We start from the raw sequence: 6,017 nt of genomic DNA, 5'->3' as shown, positions 1-6,017 counted from the left end.
ATAATTAAAATATTATATTATATGAAATTTTGATTAAAAACAAATTTTAGTTTTAGTTAAGTATAATACTAAAAATATATTTATCTCTAAAATAATGTGATTTTGGATCTTATAATTAATGGATAACAGCAGAGAAAGCACCAAGGTCTCTCCTTGTAATGACTATGTGCATGAAAGTCAATTAAAGGAGCATATGATTGTAGGGAGAAGGAAGGGTTGTATGCATGCATTTGTAAAGTCCTGGTTTAGTTAAGAATCATGTGGCTACATCATTCATCATTTATGTCATAACAAATATTAATAAAGCATTTTTTTCTTTTATATTTTTTCTTTATTATTAATTAACATACTAATTAGACTTGTTTCTCTTCCTCGTTTCCCCTTTAGGGTTCACAATATTATTATATTGATTATTTTAGATATTTTAATTGAATAATGGACGGATACAGATTGTGCCCATTACTTTTATTATACCGATGTGAAAATATATAGACAATTCTTTTTTATACTGATATAAATATTTATAGAAATGTGAAAACATTTTTTTATTTATTTTTATTTTAAATAAAATTATTTAATAGTGAGTCTTTAAAAATTAAATTTAAATAAAAGTTAATTTTAAGTAAGTCTTTAAAACTTAACATTTATTAACAAACGAGTATTTATAGCACTATTTTTTACGTGTAGGGCAGATTTTACTTATAGATAAACATGAAATTTATTTTGTCATCGTAATAAAAATATTATTAACGAATTTGTTCATGAAATTCTCATTTACAAATTTTTTATCATGTTCCCATTTGTTTCGTCAAGTGTATTTTAAAATAGATGTTATATTGACGACTTAAATTCATGTTTTCTTACTAGTAATTAAATAAATATTAATTGAAAATTTAAATTAATTAAAATAATATTACGTGTAAAATAATTTTTTTGAGTAAATTTAAGTATAAAAACTCATTCTTATACTCATCGTCAATATTTTTCTATATAAATTTTGTATTTTATTTTCTTCCAAATAACAAGTTTATTTGTATTTACTTAAATATTTATTAACTATTTTTCTTACAAAATAATTAAAACAAATTAAACATGATATTATAAAAAATTTAATATATAATAAAAGATTTAATATGGAGATGAACGAATATTTCTTTTCTTTTTTATACCAAATAATAATGAAAAATTTATAATTACATAAATCTCGTAATAAATAAATGATTTAATACTTTTTTATAATTTAAATAGATAAAAAATAAAATAAATATGTATATAATTATCCTCAATTTAATATAAAAAGCTAGGAATTGCATATATACACATATATTTATATATATTATGAATTCAAATATTACTTGTATACATAATGACACATATTCCTATTCACATTAGTGCAAATCGGTTAATTTTGTTTATGGGCATCGGTTATGCAACCGAGCCATATTCGGACGAGGTAAAAGAAAGTGGTTTTATGCCTCGGTTCTGAACCAGGTTAAAAAGAGATAGGATGATGCCTCAGTTCTTAGATAACCGAGGCAATTGCATGTTTGTTTTCTTCAAAACAATCCGCTTCTCCCTCTTCTCCCTCTTCGTTGCACAGTCCAAGCAAGGAAAGGGTTATTGAATTTTTTTTCCCTTTCACAGAACCAAATCTTAGAAGAACCAAATCTCAGAAGAACCAAATCTCAGAAGAACCAAATCTCAGAATAACACAGAAAAATCAACTACACTAGCCTTAACAAAATCGCTCCCAAAATGAGAAAAAAAAAGTATGGGTTTTGATGCAATGAGCATTTGGGGAAGAAGAAAAGATTTGGGGAAGAAGGGAGGTTGCTCGCCGCCGCTGCAGGACGCCTCGCCGCCACCTCTTCATTGCTCGCCACCGCTGCAGGACGCCTCGCCGCCACCTCTTCATTGCTCGCCAACGCCACCGCTGCAGGACGCCCTTGCCGCGACCTCGCCATGACCTCGCCGCAACCTCGCCGCAACCTCGCCGCAACCTCGTGACGACCTCGCCGCCACCTCGCCACCACCTCGCCGCGACCTCGCCGCCACCTCGCCAAGGAACTCCGTTCAACTCTTAGATCGGTGAACCTCCCATCATCTCCAAGGCACCATCTTCTCTGCTCGCCAAACGCCTTAGATCGGCGAGCCTCCCATCATCGCCGCCGCGGTACTCGTCTCCACCATCGCGCCTCCCCTCCGCTTTCGACGCTGGCCACCATCGCGCCTCCCCTCCGCTTTCGACGCCGGCCACCATCGCGCCTCCACTCCACTTTCGACGCCGGCCACCATCGCGCTTCCCCTCCGCTTTCGACGCCGGCCACCATCGCATCTCGTCCTCGCACCGTGGCTGTCAAGTGGGAGAGGAGAAGAGAGATTGTGCCCTCTTTGTTTCTGCCAGATGAAAATGAAAAAGGGGAGATGAGAGTGCCAGAGGAAAGAGCCGCTTCGTGTAAAATGAAAAAGCGGAGATGAGAGTAGGTAAGGTGTGACTGATTTGACCGGGGTAATAGACCTCGGTTAACCGAGTCAATACGCCAAAATACAACCTCAATTCTACCTTTAACCGAGTCAATACGTCAAAATACAACCTCAGTTCTACCTTTAACCGAGTTAATAGCTCAAAACACAGTTTATATGCTTCAGTCCTTACTAAACCGATGCATATAAATTCATCAAAACTTCAAAATTGCCACCGCTCTCTCATAGACTTTGGTTTTCCTTAAACCGAAGTCTATTGGACGAGTTAAAAGGCATAATTTTTACTAGTGTCATGTCTTATAAACATAATGACATTGCCTCTGTAAGTCTATTTATCACCTTACTTAAATTAGGTCCAATATACAAATATTTACTTATTTATAAAGTTATCAACTTTGTTCTATACCAATATAAATCATGTAAAATTTTTTTTATATTAGTGAAAATATTTGAGGAACAAAAATTCCTTCTTCTACACATTTTATGATTAATTTAGATAATTCTCTAATATCTTCTTAAACATCTAATTTCTACTTATTAATGCATTTTAGGTTTATAAAACATAATTTTTTAAGCAAAGACAGGATATATTTATTTAGAAGATGAATAAGGCAAAGTTATACTGAAAACCTTTCTTCCCCATTTTATGGAGGAACGTTGAAAAAACCATCACACGTGAATAATTAGGTCAAAGTCGTTGTGGGATGATCACATCAGATTTACTAGAGTTCACGAAGAGCTTGATATTTCTACAGTACTCTTAAGTTTCTTTCACATTACTGTATTACACCTTTTTCTTATGTTATTATTTCTATATAAAACTTTAAATTAAGGAAATCAAGTACAAGTTTAAGGAATGATTAGAAGGATTTTTAAATTAAGTACAATTAAGGTAATGATATTTTTAAATGTCTTGCTAAAATTAATGTTTCGTTTTAGTTTAAAACCTTTAAAAAACACTGCTAAATAGCTAGTATGTTGTTCTAGTTTAAATAGTTACCTTTAAATTACTAAAAATAGACCATACTAATTAGAAAAATATTCTTTGACACACTTAATTTTTTTTTATATTCATTTGACACTATTCTTAATTACATTTTACTCTCTTCTTTCTTGAAAAAATATAAAAATTTACACTTTTATAATTATTTTATCCTTAGATTTTATGTCAAATGAATATAAAAATGTGTCATGATATTATTACTCTACTAATAATTAGCAACCTACTTAACTCTTAAAATTATTGATTAAACACTTAATATGATATAATGAAGAGAAAGTCCTTGAACACACGCAGTGTAACAGGAGTCAACGCAAATCCAGAAGTGTAAAAGACGCATGTTTGCACAATTATGATGACCTTTTTTCAATGAACACAGTATAAATTAATCATTTTTTGACCACAGGTGTTTAAATCTCAGAAGAAATCTCATTCACCTTGCATATATACTTCAATTAGCTTCCATTTCCTTCATCCTTTTTCCTTTCTCTGATCAGATACAAAAGTAGCAGTCACTTTCTTGTTGCTGTCTCTTGTGTGTGTCATCATTATTGCATGCAGGATCAAAAGCTCGAATAAGCTAAGAAGGAGTTGGAAGAGGCGAGAGAAGAAAACAAGATGTTGAAGTTGTTGGACATTTTACAACAAGAAAAAACTGAAGATTGGGCAAATGCTAAAGGTGTAACTAGCCGTGAGGAAAGTGAAGAGAGTGAACTTGTGTCGCTTTCTCTTGGGATATCATTGAAAGGAAAGACTAAGGGTGAGAGGAAGCATTGCAAGAGAGAAGATGAGGGTATGGATAAAGGACTCAGACTTGGGTTAGATATCAATTTGGATCCTGTAGATCATGCTGAAGCTGCAAATATTTCCAGCACTGAAAGTAGTTTTGGTGAGGGAGGGAAGGAAGAGGAACCAAGTGAGATGTGGCCACCCAGTAAAGTTTTGAAGGCAATGAAAAATGTTGATAAAAGTGAAGCTTCTCAAAATGATCAGCCCAAGAAAACTAGGGTTTCCATCAGAGCCAGATGTGATACTCAAACGGTTAGTAAAAGTTCTGTGCAGAAATTGGTTGTTCTATATACATAGCTTAGATTGATTTTACTGCTACAAGTCTAGAATTGAAAGAAACCAAACCCTAATGAAAACAAACATTAATTGGAAGAGAAAATAAAAGCCTAAGTTATTATGAAGGTGTCAAGGATGAAGTTAGTCTAAAAGCTTGCTATCAGATTATGATTATTGTTATTATTATTATTATTATTATTATTATTATTATTATTATTATTATTATATTATTTGCAATTTGTTTTTGTATTTCTGTATCAAGAAAACTGAGATTAAAGTTTTAATTTCTTGAACTTCAATGCAGATGAATGATGGGTGTCAATGGAGAAAATATGGACAGAAAATGGCAAAAGGAAATCCATGTCCCCGAGCTTACTATCGATGCACTGTTTCTCCATTGTGTCCTGTAAGAAAACAGGTGAGACTTTCATTATGGCTTGTTTCAGATAATCAATAAAAAGCTAAATTTTGACAAAAATTTAATTACAAAAATGTAACCTCGTATTTTTCAGTCACATTCCTAAACGTTAAACATAAATTTGATGTCGTGGTATGATGTTTTTGTATTAGTGTTAAGATATCATATTAATGAATTTTCTACTGATTAATTAACATTCAGGTGCAAAGATGTGCTCAAGACATGTCCATATTGATCACAACCTATGAAGGAATCCACAATCATCCACTTCCTATATCAGCGACTGCAATGGCTTGCACAACTTCTGCTGCAGCTTCCATGCTTCAATCTCCCTCATTGAGTTCACAGAATGGACATGGACTAGTCAATTCAGCTATATCCTCCATTACCAATTTCAGTGCTCCTAATTACAACCTTGATAATGCTCTAAACTTCTCCACATACCATGTTTCAAGACCACATCAATTCTACTTTCCAAACTCATCTATTTCAAGCTTGAATTCTCACCCCACAATCACTTTGGACCTTACAGCACCCCCAACATCCTCAAACCTTAATTTTTCCTCAGGTTTCTCTCCTCTGCAATCTAGCATGTCTCCATCACCTTGGAGCAGTTACAGTAGTTACTTCAACTCAGGACCACTGACTCATAAAAGAAACCATGGTGATTACTTGCTAAACACTGGACATCAAAATCAGCCATATCTTGAGCATCTCCATCACCCTATTTGCACGAGCAACAATAACTTTTCTCAACCCTCTTTGCCGGATTCCATTATTGCTGCAACCAAGGCAATCACAAGCAATCCAAAATTTCAATCAGTGTTGGCAACTGCTCTCACAACATATGTTGGCAATGAAGCTGGTGGTGTTAGGTTAAGAGAAAACCATGTTCTTGAGAATGCAGAACTGAACTTAAAGCTATGTAGTGAAAACACCATAGGATGTGCATCATCAAGGTACTTGAACGTGTCTTCTTCTGCTCTTAACCCTCAACAAGGAAACTCAAGTATATTTCCACTACCATCATTACCTGAGCAATGGAAGTAA

At 33.8% G+C, this 6,017-nt stretch overlaps 1 pseudogene; it reads left to right on the top strand.

Annotated features, from left to right (window-relative positions):
- Positions 1 to 4,039: 4,039 nt before the first annotated feature.
- LOC124848095 (WRKY transcription factor 72A-like) lies at positions 4,040 to 6,017 on the top strand (annotated as a pseudogene).

This window comes from Vigna umbellata, chromosome 3 (genome assembly GCF_029865625.1).
Source record: "Vigna umbellata cultivar VRB3 chromosome 3, Vumbellata_1.0, whole genome shotgun sequence".
NCBI classification, from domain to species: domain Eukaryota; kingdom Viridiplantae; phylum Streptophyta; class Magnoliopsida; order Fabales; family Fabaceae; genus Vigna; species Vigna umbellata.
This window is presented reverse-complemented; position numbering and strand designations above follow the sequence as displayed.